This window comes from Erpetoichthys calabaricus, chromosome 4 (assembly GCF_900747795.2).
Source record: "Erpetoichthys calabaricus chromosome 4, fErpCal1.3, whole genome shotgun sequence".
Classification (NCBI taxonomy): domain Eukaryota; kingdom Metazoa; phylum Chordata; class Cladistia; order Polypteriformes; family Polypteridae; genus Erpetoichthys; species Erpetoichthys calabaricus.
Window position 1 is genome coordinate 328,122,897 of NC_041397.2, and position 15,874 is coordinate 328,138,770.

The window sequence follows — 15,874 nt, forward strand, 5'->3', positions numbered from 1 at the left end:
AGAAGCTGTTAATACCATCGAAACTGCCAGGCTCCTTGGGTGTGTAATAGAGCCTCTCTAAAGTTTTCCTTTCCATCCTCTTGCAGGGGTCTGTCACTCAAGCTCTCTGTACTCTCTGTACACACACCCGGCGCTGTAAACAGATAAGAGCAGGCTCACTCAAGCTCTCTGTACTCTCTGTACACACCCCGGCGCTGTGCGCAGCCACGAGCAGGATGCCTGCTCCGCCCAAAATCGCTGACTTACCTTTTGACGCCTTACAGGGGGCCCCGAAGGACTGATTCGGATCACAAAGATGAACAGACCCAGTTTTTAGGATCAAGGCTAAGAGCAGCCGACCATTTTCCATACGAACAACTGACAAAAGGGCTGATGCCGGTCAAACAGCGCACCCGACATCAGACAGAGACCAGAGCGCGGGGAAACACCCAAATTAACTCAGGTGGCATACGGTGGGTACCGGAAATGCCAAGGGGGGCGGGACAACCACCTGTCAAAAATTTATGATGGATAAAAGTGACGCTCCTTTACTACTTTCATTTTAAACTAAACTACTTCTTAATAACATTTATTAAATTTGAGCACACATATATTTCCAAATATCTCAGTACTTATTGGTTTAGGTCAATTTCAAATATATTTGAGCAGTTCCATCTGACGCTAGGATGTCTTACAATATTGAAATCCCAATATTTCTGGATCAAGTGTCAAATATCAGAATGTCCTTACGGCCAACATATCTCATAATCCCCCCTTCATGTCCTTAACGCCAGTTCATTCTCCCTGGAGATCTGTTTGTGACTTGCTAAAATAATTTCAGACTTTCTTCAACCACTAAATCATGAACATCCTTTAAGCATCTCCCTCTGTAGATTGTCATGTAAAATGTAAAATCCTATTGTACTTTGATCTACAAGATATTTGTTGTGAAGGTCTTTATAATGTCTGACCCTAAGGAAGGGGAGGTAATTCCAAAGCACATCACTGACCAGGAGGCCTGTATGGATGTGCAGCCTGCAGTGTATGCTGGGATAGATGTTGTTCCATTACCTGGGCAGTTGGCCTCCATGAATGGATGGTGTGGATGGAGACACATCCCGGGTGCTACCCCCATGTTCCAAGTGGCAACATCCCTCTTTAGGGGCTCGCTGTGTGTGCATCTGCAAGACTGCCTGGGAGTTGGAGAACCCAATGGACATCCCTGCTATGATGTTGGCTGCTCCAAGGATGTTCCACCCATAAAATAGGGATATCCTCCTTCAGAAGCTCCCCATGGCGGCAGCCAAAGAACATAGTAGAGCTGCCAATCGGGACTTTGACTTTCAGGCAGCCCTTCGGGTGCACAGATGGGAGTCCCTACAGATGGATGTCACCACTTGGTGCTGAGGGCACACAGCACTGAAATGCAGTCTTGCTTCATCATTCCAATAAGCCATCCCAACCTGAAAAGGAAGCAGCAACCATCCTGGGCAGAATGTGCGTCCACGCCACGCAGTCAGGCAGGATTGGGCCATCAGTAAGGATTGGTCGGCGTTGTCCCATGAACATCTGAAGACTTAAGGCTGACACTGGAGGTAGTCGATCTACTGAGAGTAGAGAAAGAGTGCTCTGTGAACAACCTCCAATGAAGAGCAGTAGTGCAAGTGCTGGGGACAGGTGGGTCTGCTTGGTTATTTCTTCTTTATGGAATTGTCGTCCTACACTGTGAATATTTTTTATTCGAAGTTTATTTTGTTTTTCTTTTCTTTTACTGCAGAGCTTATTGTGCAGGTGCAGATATGTAAATTGTTCATTTTTCCATTTGTGTGGTGAAGAACAGATGTCCTGGGATGCATCATCAGTGATGGGCCTTTCAACATCAGGCTCTCTCACCCAGGTGACCAGACCCAGTAGCTGCCACCCACCGACCAGACCTCTTTATCCATAGCCACCTAGTGGTCCTCTCGACAGCTTTTGGCTGCTCCAATGATGGCCAGCATATTAAATGCTTTGAGGATTGAATGTCCTGTAAAGTCCCGACAGCCCTCTTCAGTCGGCTCACAGAAAGCCTTCCATTCCTGGCTGCTGCCCTTTCTTTGTAAGATTAGCACCGGGTCAGAGGCTTTTATTATGAGTCGAGTGTGCGGACAACGTGGGGACCATGACATTGAAGGAAGGAATATTAAAAACAATATTATTAGGTTTATACAAAGGGCAACCCACATTTTAAACTTGGAAACCTAATGGAAAAGGAGTTGACGCAACTTGGGTTGGAATAAAGAAGGAATTCTTTTATTTATTTTATATTCACCCTCAAGTCCACATCAATACATACTGTATGTCAGGGTTAGTTTGAATTGTGACAGTTGGGACAAAAGGCCCCTAAAGTGAATTGAAATATTAATATTGGACATTAAAAAGATTCATGTTCAGTAGTGGAAAGCAATTTAATTACTAAATGTTTCCACTTAGACAAAGTACAGAATATAAGAAAATGTAGAGAGTCAGCACCCCTCTTTTAGCTTTGGGTTTTTGATATCAGGGACCTTCTTTCATAGATTTTAGTTTTGTTTTAACTTTACAAGGTGTGATCAAAAAATACGGTGAATGTTTTAAAAAAGAAACGCTTATTGTAGTAAAAGATTTCCAACTCCTAGTCACCCTCCAAATGCTCTCCTCCTCCACTTTGAATGCACTTATCCCAACGCTCCTGCCGCTTTGTGAAGACGTTCTGGAAGTTTTCTTTCGAGAGGGTCTTTAGGTGGGCTGTTGTGGCTGCCTGGATGTCCTCAATGGATTGAAATTGTGTGCCTTTCATGGTCATTTTCAATTTAGGGAACAGCCAGAAATTGTCGTACTAGAAGGGATGTGTGATAAGGAGCGTTGTCATGATGAAGAATGAAACCGATTCAACATTCTCCTCGGTTATTGATGTTGAAGGACGTCCTGATCTTTTCTCATCTCCAACCGAGTCAGCTCCATTACAAAATCGATCAAACCACTTGTAAACAGTCTTCATTGTCGGTGCAGTGTCACCATAAACTGATTTTAACATCTGATGGGTTTCTGGAGCTTTTTGAAATTTGAAACAATTGTTAATGCGTTGCTCGATATCCGTTATTAACGACAGACTTGAAAAACACACTTGAACTCAACAGTGGCTCACAAACGACTGACAGAATCAAACAAGTTGAAACCTGGCTCTAGGACGCAGTGATAGTTCAGTTCTGATATTAATTGTAGTTTTAGTTTTTTATTTTATTTTATAAAATTAATTTTTATTTTTATTTTGTTCTAGTTTTCAGTAGAGTCAACATTTTTATTTTTATTTAGTTCTGTGTTTAAAATTTTACTTTTTAATTTATTTAGTTCTGACTTTTTTACATAATATTAGTAGAATTTTTTTTTTTTTTCTGTTTCAAAACCACAAATGCTGGCCTACACAAATTTCAATGCAACTTATGTTTCAGTCAAAAAAATACACTCACCGTTCATAATGCCGTTAAACACAACTTGACTATCAATGATCAGATAGATGAAGTGACCTAATGAGTACGGTCAGCAAGATCAAATGTTTCAAGCCAAGAATCCAGTCTGTGCAAACATGTTGCTGTTAAGCTGTAAACAAGCACCCATTTTGAGAGATTTGTTCATGTTGTAACGACATCCACTGCACAGATAGCCACACAGTGAAAATATTCACTTGATGAGCGTCTGTAATGCAGGTACACAGACGAGGTCCTCGGCCACTGGCGCCCGCAGACTGTATGTTGACGATTTCTGCTGCCAGTACTGAAGGGCAGTGACGTGCGGTGAGGTTCATGGCTGGTGAGGCACAGACTCCTTCAGAGTCAGAGTTACAGATATATAAACCCAAAAGGGTAGCTTATTCACTATTCACCTGGCAGCGTGCACATTGACTACCGGTTATGTTTCATATCTCATCAGCATTCTGTACACACAGATAGGTAAGGCACATATTTGGCTAAGAAAGAACGTTACATTTATAGCGGTGAGAGAGCTGAGAGAGCACATTTACTCCACCATTGCAATTTCACAATTCATACCACTGCACAACAAAGCTTTTGCTTCTTGAACACTGTTGGGTGTTTCTTATAGATTTATGGGTGCTGATCATGAATATCATGACCATCACGTATCTTCAGTTTTGTCATGATTTTTTCTTATATTTGTATCCAAACATTTTCGCTCCTGTAAGTGACTTATCAACAACGGTTTGTGCAGCCTGGGCATGTCCAGCCATGGAATCAGGGCAGGTTGGAAGCTGTTCTGTGGAAGCTGACATCCTGGGCAGGTCTGAACGAGCTTGACGCTGTCTCCGCATTTATAAAGGTGGCCTGCATACACCGATCCTGCTAATGTGGTTAATCTCGATAGTCAGTGTGTATGTAGAGTATCAGTATAGTAAAGTATAGTATCTGTAGCAATATCACAGTAAGTAAGCTTGATGCTGTAGACGTTTAGGTGTCTGGCGATATGTCTCATCAATGTCATAACAGCCACGATACATTCTGCTATACCTGTGGCGAATATACACTTGTGCCTCAGAGATGTTGGATGACTGCTCTTGTGAAGAAAGCTTATCATCTGTATTTCGGCTGCAAAATTGGTGATCCAGACAAGGAATGGGCTCCTCACATTTGCTGTGCGACATGTGCTGTCAGTCTGAGAGCCTGGCTCAGAGGCACTTGAAAGACGATGCCGTTTGCTGTTCCGATCATATGGTGAGAACAGAAAGACCATGTGACAGACTGTTACTTCTGTTTGACTAATGTGTCTGGTTTCTCTGCCAAAAAGAAGAAGTCAATTGAATGTCTTAATCTGCCTTCAGCAATGAGACCCATGCCACATGACGACAGTCTTCCAGTCGTGCAACCACCAGAGGATTGGACCTTAGACGAACCAGATGAAGAAACTGCAATGCAGGGTACTGACAGTGACATTGACCCAGATTTTGAACCGTGCTCATCAGGCGATCCACATCTGATAACACAGTTCGAATTGAATGATTTGGTCAGACATTTGGGTCTGTCAAAAGCAAAGGCCGAGCTGCTGGGTTTGAGACTGCAGGAATGGTGTTTTCTGTCACCAAGTACGAAAATTTCTGTGTTTCAAGGCCAACATCTTGATATAACCAAATTTTTTGCACAAGTCGACAGTCTCTGTTTCTGTTGTGACATTGAAGGATTGTTCTCGGCCTTGGGTTGTGATCACAACCCGGAAGAGTGGCGTCTCTTCATTGATTAGTCAATGTAAAGTCTGAAAGCTGTTCTGCTACACAATGGCAACGTTTATACTTCGGTACCTGTTGGCTATGCAGCACACATGAAAGAAACGTATGAGAATATGGAACTGTGGCTGAAGCACGTCCAGTATAGCAGGTACAACTGGAATATCTATGGAGATCTTAAAGTCGTTGCTCTGTTACTAGGACTGCAGCTCGGCTATACAAAGTACTGTTGTCTCATCTGTGAATGAGAATGTCAATGAATGTGAATATTTTTGCCTCCTCTTCACATAAAACTGGGAATAATGAAGAAGTCTGTGAAAGCACTGAACAAGGAAGGCAAAGGTTTTCGTTATTTGAGACAGATGTTCCAAAGAATAACTGACGCCAAGATCAAAGAGGGCATTTTTGTTGGCTCCCAGATCAGACATGTTATTAATGACAAGCAGTTTGAAGATCCGTTAGTTGGACCGGAAAAAATTGCCTGGAAAGCCTTCAAAGACGTTGTTGACAATTTTCTGGGTAATTACAGAGCCCCAAACTCCATTCAGCTGGTAGACAAACTTCTCAAAGCATACAAGACAATGAAGTGCAACATGTCACTCAAGATTCAGTTCCTCCACTCACACTTGGACTTCTTCCCCGCAAATCTCGGTGCTGTCAGTGACGGACACGGTGAAAGGTTTCACCAGGACATTGCTACTATGGAGAAACCATACCAGGGCAACTGTAATCCGCCAATGCTTGCTGACTACTGTTGGACACTGAAACGTGATGCACCAGACATTGAATATAAAAGAAACACTTTGAATTCTGTTGAATTTAATAGCTTATGTGAAACATAAACGTGACTAAATACGTTATTGTCAGTAAACATATAAATGTCTATTTCTCAGAGTTCCTACATAATGCAGTAAAACCAAAACTATATTTGTGCATACCCAGTCACAATCCGTAAAAACTTTTCAGGAAGTAAGACTTTTCAAAAAAATTGTTGTGCAGTGTACTTTTATTATTATTATTATTATTATTATTATTATTATTATTATTATTATTATTATTACAAATCAAAGTACAGAGTGGTGTACAAAAAAAAATTGATTTAAATTTTGACCTTGATTGAAATAGTTACTTGTTTTTAAAAGCTTTTAATTCTGACTCTTTGATCAATTTTAATACAGACTGTATAACAAAAGGATAACAAGGAAAACAAAAGAATATTTTATTTAAGGTCAAAAGTTAGTGTGATCCCATTTTTTATAAAACTTTAAACTGTTTACAGTCTTATCTTATGTAAATGAAGTCCATGCGCCTATCCTTATCCATGACAATCTCTGTCACTTTCTTGTAAAAGTCCTCCTTATTTTCCTTTAGTTTTAAAAATCTTAATCTTCCGTTTTGTCAGTCAGTTGGAACAAAAAATAAAACAAATGGCCTGCTGCAGTGCACTTGACTTTCTGATGTCGCTAACTTATTGGTGCCTCTGCGTAGAAGAACAGCAGCGACAAGCACCTGTTGGGTTGACATGCAGCACAGTACTGTCTGCCTCACTCACCTTGTGCCTCATCACTGGGGTTTTATGTCTGATCAGCAAGACTAAATATCTCACACACATTCATTAAAGATATTAGCCAGACTGTGGAAAGCCAGGGTGTATAAAGTGTCTATAAACATTATATAAGCGACATACAGAGAGACAGCAACAGGCACGCACCAATTGCACGCATCAGCCCAGTGTGTGAGGGATAGCACAGTCTGAGGCTCAGCTCGGCTTGGCTTATCTCGTCGCTGCCGCACATCACGTTTCCCCCCTGAATTTAATCAGGAAAAGCGCACATTCAGCAATTTTGACAATAAAAATGATCAAAATGGTTGGAATAATACAGAAAACAAATTTATAGCATAGACCAGTGGACAAATTTATTTTATGCTATCATTATTAGTTTTTCTACTTTTTATGATGACAGGTGAGACTGCATGTCCCTGTAAGAAGTGCAGTCCTGGTGCCAGAGAAGTGCTGGACTTCCACTAAGTGCTGATCCAGCTGGTCCTGCACTGAAACTCCGAGAATCTTTTCTTCTTCTCACACGCTACATTTGCTTTAATTATCATCTGCGTTGTAAATAAATTATTTCCACATGTTACTTTCTCGCTTTCTACCCGCAAACATCTGTGCAAAACTCGCCATTGTCAACCACACGTGCTTACTGCTTCAACCCGACAAGCCAAATGTGCTCAACAAATGAACAACGGTCCTTTACGTAAGTTGTGCCACATGACTACAGTAAGCCCAAGGTACAAGATCACCGCATAGTGAGCAGTGCAACTTAACTGAACGCTCAGGGCGACCGACAAACAACCCCTCTGTACGACTGGACCAGATTGAACAAAAATGCTATTGCTGTTTTTTTGCTCAATTTTTGATCTCGTTTTAGTTCGTTCACATATCACTAATTTTTATTTTTATTAAGTTTAAGTTTCTCTGTTTGCTTTAATTTCTGTTCTCGTTCTTGTAAAACGAAAAACAATATTTTTAGTTCTAGTTCTCGTTTTCGTTATGAAAATGGCACTGCTAGGATGATCATTTCAGAACCTGCATTGAATTGTATTGCGTTGCTCTTGGATGTTGCTCGGCATTAACATTCACCTTACACTTAACATGCAGTGAATTCACCCTAGGGCCACATCTGGCCCGGCGTACAATTATATCCGGCCCGTGAGATTATTTTCTATATCTTTTTTTAATGGCCCGGTGATATGAAGTGCCAATAACACACAAACTACAAATCCCATAATACAGTGCGACAGCCGTCTTACCAAACGATAGGCTACCTGCGATCATTCCCGTGTCAATTATGTCAGATCAATCAAGCGTCTGTTGATGCATACAATCCTAATTTCAAGTCAAAGCTATCCAAGAGAAAAGCTGATTCTGAAAACAGAGCCTTTCAAAACCGCTGGGAGGCTGAGTATATGTTTACTGACATTGCCGGTAAACCGGTGTGTCTTATTTGTGGAGGTAATGTGTCTATAATTAAGGAATATAACCTAAGGTGTCACTACGAGACAAAACATCAGGAGAAGTTGAAAAACCTGAATGCAAAGCAGAAGCTACAAAAGGAAGAAGAGTTGAAGAGGAATCTGACATCACAGCAGACGTTTTTCACCAAAGCAAAATCACAAAGTGAAGCTGCTGTGAAAGCAAGTTTTATTGTGGCAGAGGAGATAGCCAAATCAGCCCGGCCATTTACTGAGGGAGAGTTTCTGATGAGCTGCATGATGAAAGTGTGCGACGTCTTCTGTCCAGACAGAAAGCAGGTGTTTGCAAATGTAAGCCTTAGCAGAAATATAGTTGCTGATCGGGTTTGTGAGATGGCTACTGATTTGAAAACACAGTTGATTGAAAGAGACAAAGACTTTGTTGTATTCTCCATTGCTGTGGATGAAAGTACTGACACAATTGACACTGCACAGCTGGCCATCTTCATCCGTGGAGTGGACTCCAGTTTGTGCGTGACAGAGGAAATATTGGACATTAAATCGATGCACGGGACAACGACAGGTAAAGACATTTTTGAAAACGTATGTCAAAGTGTAACCGACATGAAACTGCCCTGGGACAAACTTGTTGCACTTACAACAGCTGGAGCACCGGTGATGAGCGGTGAAAAAAGTGGACTAGTGGGAAGGATGTGGTTAAAGATGCAGAAGGAGAACTGTACTGGTGAGCTGACAGCATATCACTGCATCATACACCAGGATATGCTGTGTGGTAAAGTCCTAAAAATGGAACAAGTAATGAGCACTGTAACACAAACCGTAAACTTTATCAGAGCCAAAGGTTTAAATCACCGCCAATTCCAGTCTTTTTTGCAGGAAATAAATTCAGAGTTTGGCGACATCCCTTATCATACAGAGGTGCGGTGGCTAAGTCAGGGAAAAGTTCTCAATAGAGTTTTTGAACTGTGATGAGGAAATCTGTCAGTTCATGGACAGTAAAGGAAAAGACTCCACAGTTCTGCGGGATGAAAAGTGGAAATGTGAGTTGGCGTTTCTGGCTGACATAACTGCTCATCTCAGCATCTTAAACCTTCAGCTCAAAGGACGGGACCGCATGATCACTGATATGTGTGATGCAGTGAAGGCATTTCAAGTGAAGCTGCGCTTATGGGAGACACAAATGCACCAATGCAACTTGTCTCACTTTCCCTGTTGTCAAGTAATGTTGAACCACGTCAGCACCACGGTGTTCCCAAATGCACACTTTACTGATAAACTGAGCGCACCTCACACGGAGTTCGCACGGCGCTTTGGTGACTTTGAAGCACAGAAAAGTAATTTCGACCTTCTTCACAACCCATTTGTCGTCGACGGTGAAACTGCACCTGTACAGATTCAGATGGAGCTGATAGAGCTGCAGTGTAATGGAACATTAAAGGCAAAGTACTGTGGGGCCGCACATTTCATTCACTTCATTCCTGAAGCAATGCCCCAGCTCCGTCTACATGCAGCTCAAACCTTGTGTATGTTTGGTAGCACATATCTGTGTGAGAAGCTGTTCTCTGTGATGAAGATTAAGAAAACATAACACAGGAGTCGGCTCACTGATGAACACCGGCAGTCCACCCTGAGAATCCCCACAACACAGAACCTAACCCCAAACTTAAACAAACTTGTTACCAAAAAAAGATGCCAAGCATCCAGCTCTGACAAAATGGCATAAGAACATATAAAATGGAAATTCTGATTTGTTATTATTTTCACTTTTACTTAAGAGCACAATTTTTATCTATATTTTCAGTTTTTTTGCAGAATGTTAATATTTTGAATCTATTTAATTTTGACAGGAGATATTTGTATGAAGAGCAAAATATTTTAAGTTATTTTAACTTAAGTTTATTTATTTTGGAATAATATTGTATCCTGTTTGTTTTGATTCATATTTATGTTCAAATAAACATTTAGTTGTAGTCTGTAAATAAATAATAAATGTTCATCCTGTTCGGCCCTCGACCTAAAGTGTGCTTTGAGTTTTTGGCCACCTGTGCAATTGAATTTGACACCCCTGCTGTACAGTTTAAGCAAAAAAAGATTAGGATTTGACCTGATTGAAGAGTTTAAAATTAAGAAGTGAATTAGTCCAATGGATCGAGACAGAGAGTTTAAAATGAATTCATCAAGAACACGGGGACAGAGTTGGAAACTTGTGAAGGGGAAACTTCACATAAACATTAGGAAGTTTTTCTTTACACAAAGAACGAGAGACACCTGGAATAAGAGACCAAGTAGTGTGGTGGACAGTAAGACGTTAGGGACTTTCAAAACTCGACTTGATGTTTTTTTGGAAGAAATAAGTGGACAGGACTGGCAAGCTTTGTTGGGCTGAATGGCCTGTTCTTATCTGTAGTGTTCATATCTGTCCATCACCTTCTTTGACATGTTCTGCTCCCGGTAGCCTAAGACCTGTTATGACATCTGCTGTAACTGCTAAGCCACACTGACACTTTCCCATGGAGAACGCACACATTTCTCTCTCATGTCTGTTATCTCGTATTTCAGCCAACCATTGTCCTCACTACAATACTTGTGTTTAGGTGGCCTTGACCCAAAAATGAGCCCCTTGAACCTGAAATGGACATTCACACACCTGCCATCCTCACATGAGCAATACATTCAATGGTAGATTCCTTAATAATTAGAAATTCAAAATAAAATGCCAATCAGTCAGTTAAGTAAAGATTCACAGCCCTGAGTTTTACAATTCAGGGATAAAAAAGCAGAGGGGTGGAAGGTAAATAAACAAAGGGTTAATGAAGTTAAAACAAATCAGAATCTCCTGACCAAAGGCTAGACATTAATATGTCCATCTGAAAGATATTCACACTTAAATAATAAAAACGCAGGTGAGAGCGACGCTTAACAGGGAGTCTGATCAGACAGGGTGTGTGGGACCTGAGATCATTTAGAGAGAAATTCAAAAGATCTGAGGAATTTGTATTGTGAGGCAAGGTCAGAAAAATAAAGAACCGGGTAAAATATATTAAGAGAAGTAAGCAAGATCATGGTCAGGAAAAGGCCAAAGATCTAAACACAGAGAGACAAAAGAGAAATTAACAGTCAAATGTAAAACACAAAGGAAAGAATACAAAGTCAAAGAAACAAAGCCAGGGACCTGGTGCTAATTTCTCTGAGTCTTTCCCCTTTTACCTTCTTGTACTCTAAAGATAAGCACAGAGACATCTATGCATGGCATTTAGTACTCAGGTGGTTGCAAGACACCATCTCTTATGGACTGAACATGATAACCTAACATATCCTGTGACTTAACCATCACATCACAGCAATAGGCATAGACGTCTGTAAGCAACACAGCCATGGCCACACAAAAGCTAAAGACAAAATGGTGGTGACCATATCACAACAAGAAAAAAATGGTATTATCTGAATGATGAAAATAAAGTATTAATAACAATAACATCAGACATGGGGTCATGTAGAAACAAAGCAGATGCGGGGTCATGGAAAAAAAAGGCAGAGGATCATGTAGTATCAAAGCAGAAATGGGGTCATGTAAAAACCTTCTACATGACTCCATGTCTAAATCATTCTTCTAAGGGAGCATCAGCAGTCCTGGCAGCAGGCCTTTGGCTCACATTTGTCTTGTAAATTAGAATGGCACAACGATACCTTCTCGGAAGTCCTATCTCAGCTGATATGTTCGTGCATATTATTAGTTTGGCTGCCATGAGGCATCCCTGGATGCGAAACAGAAGTCCTATAGGGTCGCAGAAGGTCCAGCCATGCCCGGGGGAGAACCGGGAAGCCCGTTCAAAATCAGCCTCAGCCTAGCACCCCTCATGAAGCCTCGTTTTGGGTCTGGACTTAGAAAATGTTTCGCACGTCCTACGGCAGGATGTCCAGAGGAGCCCAGCCCGGGCCTGGCATACCCGGGGTAGAACTGTGGAGCCTGGGTGAAATCCACCTCATTCTGGTACCCCTCCCAAAGCCTGTTTTGGGTATGGAATTAGAACATTTTTCGAATGTACCACCGCCGGAGTTCCAGAGGGGCCGAGGCTGGGCCGGCTGTGCCTGGTGGAGAACTCTGGAACCTGGGTGAAATCCACCCCTCCTAGGGCCACGCCTGTCTGAGGGTCACCCTTATGATCAGGATGTGGCTCCTGTGTGCAAACAGCATGAATTGACTGAATTACATATATTATACCAGAATGCAAAGTAATGACTCAATAAAACATTTACTATCTCAAGCCGGGTGGGGGGGCCATTTGGCCATTAGTCCCTCTACTCGAAAATATTGTACAAGTCATTACAGTTCTATGTAAAAATTATGTAAATGAAGGTCCAATAACAAATAATAACTATTTCAGAAGGAGTGAAAGACCTTCTTATTGAAACAAAAAATGAGTGAACAATCGATGATGGAAGTGGCATGGACCGAACACAAGTTATCAACAGCTGCTGTCATAGAGAGCTGCCAAGAGGAATCTCAATGAAAGCAGGTTGCCTTTATAAGGTGATCATTGTCCCACTTCAATCACAACCCTCATGAGCCAGGCTAGAGTCTTGGACCTGGTCCAGGGTTGCTGCTCGGCAGACCCACTCCTCGGGCTCATCGACATCGGCCCCTGCACCCCAATATTGAGAGCTAACGTTGTTGACTGCCGGACAATGATTATGGCTGGCTTAAGACCCATGGTTGACAACGTAGGAAGAAACCATTAGGTAGATGCGGGTTGGCGACGGTAGAGCCAGCAGTGTTCACCAGGGAGCACGACTCTGTCAGCCTCATCAGAGCCTTCCTGGCACTCATCAGTAAATCTCCCTCAAAGAGCTATGGCCAAGGGTCTAACCAACCATAACTCTTGGAGTCACTAGTGCTGGCAGCCAGATCATTACAGATCCTGTAAAAACAAAACTTCTTAGAGGACAATGTCCCATGAGCATTCTACATGAATTGCTGGTAGAATCTCAACCTCCTCTTTGATCCTTACCCGAGGGGTCACAGCTGTAAGGATCGGGCAAATCACACCGCCGTTCACTCTTGACACCACACATCCCGTACATAACTCAATCCTATGAAATAATGTTGTCTCTTAATTAAGATAACCAACAGGAAAAAAAATCCAACACTAGTACAGCCGGTCAAACATAAATCACTTTGTTATACACACTTAACCATTACTTCACAGAACTCGAATACACACACTGAAAAGAGCAGAAAAATACTTTCACGTCTCACTACTCACCAGACATGCCTTTCAGAGGCCATAACATACTCCCATTCCTACAATTAGACATAATACCCATAAGATTCAGGGGACTGGGCCAGGAATTAGTACCCATAACATGAGACATGGGCCTTTCTGGGCACGTTCTGAATTGAGCCTCCCTGGCTGCGTTCCAAAGAGGAATCTCGTAATGATTACGTCCCCCAAACCATACCAAGCAGTGTTTGCTGTTCTTGGCCGTAAGGGGTGCATGCACTGCATCACTTAGATGACATGAGGACAAGGCAGATGGGCATGAAGGTCGACCTGAGGGGCACGGTTGACAAGCAACATTAAAATTCGATATATCCCTGGCAACGGGCTCCAAACTAGACAAATGCCTCGTCATCTAATTAGTGACGCACATGAATGGATGAACGAGATTCCCACTGTTCCTACCTACTATCTAGTGAAACCACAGCCAAGGGTACGGGCTTGGCAGAATCAGTGGGGGAAGAAGACCGTGTTGAGCTTGACTCTAGTCTGGCACTGTGCAGAGACATGAGAGGCGTAGAATAAGTGGGAGGCTGCTGGGCTTGCCTGGGGCACTGCCAGTAAACTACCACTACTCTTACCTGGTGAGGCAGGAGGGGGAGCTCTCCCTTCTGTTGTCAAGCACCCGAGACACCCTCAGGCGCGACCCGCTCCGGGTACAGTGGCAGGTGGGGAATTGACGGGGGTGGTACACCTGTCAAAACGTAATGGAGGTGTCCTAAGGTGAGCTCAGGAAGGCCAGAAACCTGCTGTGGAGCAGAAGGTCAAAAGCTCGCTTGATCTTGATTTTCAGTATGAGTACAGACTGTGAAAGAGGGGCCACACAATCCTTCTGGCTTTTTGGGTTTCATGCAGGAGGTGTCAGAAAAGTTACCACAGGGATGACTGGTTTGTGGTGGCCAAGTGTTCATAGCGATGTCGCTTTTTGATCCTTCAATGTCGGCTCTTCCTATCATTGTGAAGCAGAATTCACCAAGCGTTAGAATGTTCACCCACTAACAGGGAACGTGAGCTGGGTTTAGACCGTCGTGAGACAGGTTAGTTTTACCCTACTGATGATTGTGTTCTGCAAATAGCAATCCTGCTCGGTACGAGATGAACCACAGGTTCAAACATTTGGTGTATGTGCTTAGTTGAGGAGTCAATGGTGCGAAGCTACCATCTGCAGGATTATGACTGAACGCTTCTAAGTGAGAACCCCACCTAAACGTGACGATACCATAGTGCCGCGGAGACTCGGTGGGCCAGGGTTAGCCGGAGGCTGCCCTCCTCGTGAGGGACGGACTGGCGCAGAGGGTCCATTCGAGACGGGGCTGGGGAGCAACACAGATGAGTAGCCGCTCCCTTTTCTTCTTCTGCACTGCAAGTTCGTAGGGAATCTGGTGCTAAATAATTTGTAGATGACCTGATTCTGGGTCAGGTGTCATACGTAGCAGAGCAGCTCCCTCGCTGAGATCTACTGAAAGTCAGCCCTCGAGCCAACCTTTTGTCCCCTTCCACTTCCCCTTCCCCATGTCACCTACATGCCCAGATGATGATCCAGGGACTTTGCACACGTGACAGGTCAGGTGGCTACATGAGCAGATGTCCATTTGCCTCTGGCCTGGGGCTGTGAAGACCGTGAACTCTGATTTAAAGATGGTGGTGGGGCTTAATAGTCAAAAAGGCAGAGGGTCATGTGACTTAAAAGAGGCAGGAGTGGTATGGGGCCCAATGGAGTAGCAGAGGTCATGTAGCTGGGGAGGGCAATGGGTCATGCCAGCTGGGAGGCAGAGGGTCGTGTAACCAAGGCAAGCAGAGGGTCATGTAGTTTACAACAGAGGCTGGGAAAAATTCTAAGTCCCCTCAGGTGCAGAGGGTCAAGCAGGCTCAGAGGCAGAAGGTCATGTAGCATACGAGGCAGATGTAATAATGCTTTTGCCCACTTGTCCTGGCTACATGACACTCTTCCTGTGAGTTCATTTTACACTCTGTGGGGTCGGCAAAAGTAGGTTTATAGTTGTTTGTATGGAAAACGATATGCAGGTTATAATTATAATAGAATTAGAATAATATAATTAGGGCAGCACGGTGGCACAGTGGGTAGCACTGCTGCCTCACAGTAAGGAGACCCGTCTGGGTTTGCTTCCCGGGTCCTCCCTGTGTGGAGTTTGTATGTTCTCCCCGTGTCCGAGTGGGTGTCCTCCCAAAGACATGCAGGTTAGGTGGACTGGCGATTCTAAATTGTCCCTAGTATGTGTGTGTGTGTGTGTGTGTGTGTGTGTGTGTGTGTGCCCTGAGGTGGGCTGGCGCCCTGCCTGGGGTTTGTTTCCTGTCTTGTGCCCTGTGTTGGCTGGGATTGGCTCCACAGACCCCCGTGACCCTGTAG

The 15,874-nt window shown here is 43.2% G+C and overlaps 2 protein-coding genes across 3 annotated transcripts in view; one reads left to right on the top strand and one right to left on the bottom strand.

Annotated features, from left to right (window-relative positions):
- LOC114643553 (protein NLRC5-like) overlaps positions 1-15,874 on the top strand; it is a 5,922,889-nt gene that overhangs the window by 3,667,462 nt on the left and 2,239,553 nt on the right. The window lies entirely within an intron of this gene.
- The window catches only part of LOC114641960 (NACHT, LRR and PYD domains-containing protein 3-like), a 592,098-nt gene that overhangs the window by 399,414 nt on the left and 176,810 nt on the right, over positions 1-15,874 (bottom strand). The gene's annotated exons all lie outside the window — the stretch shown is intronic.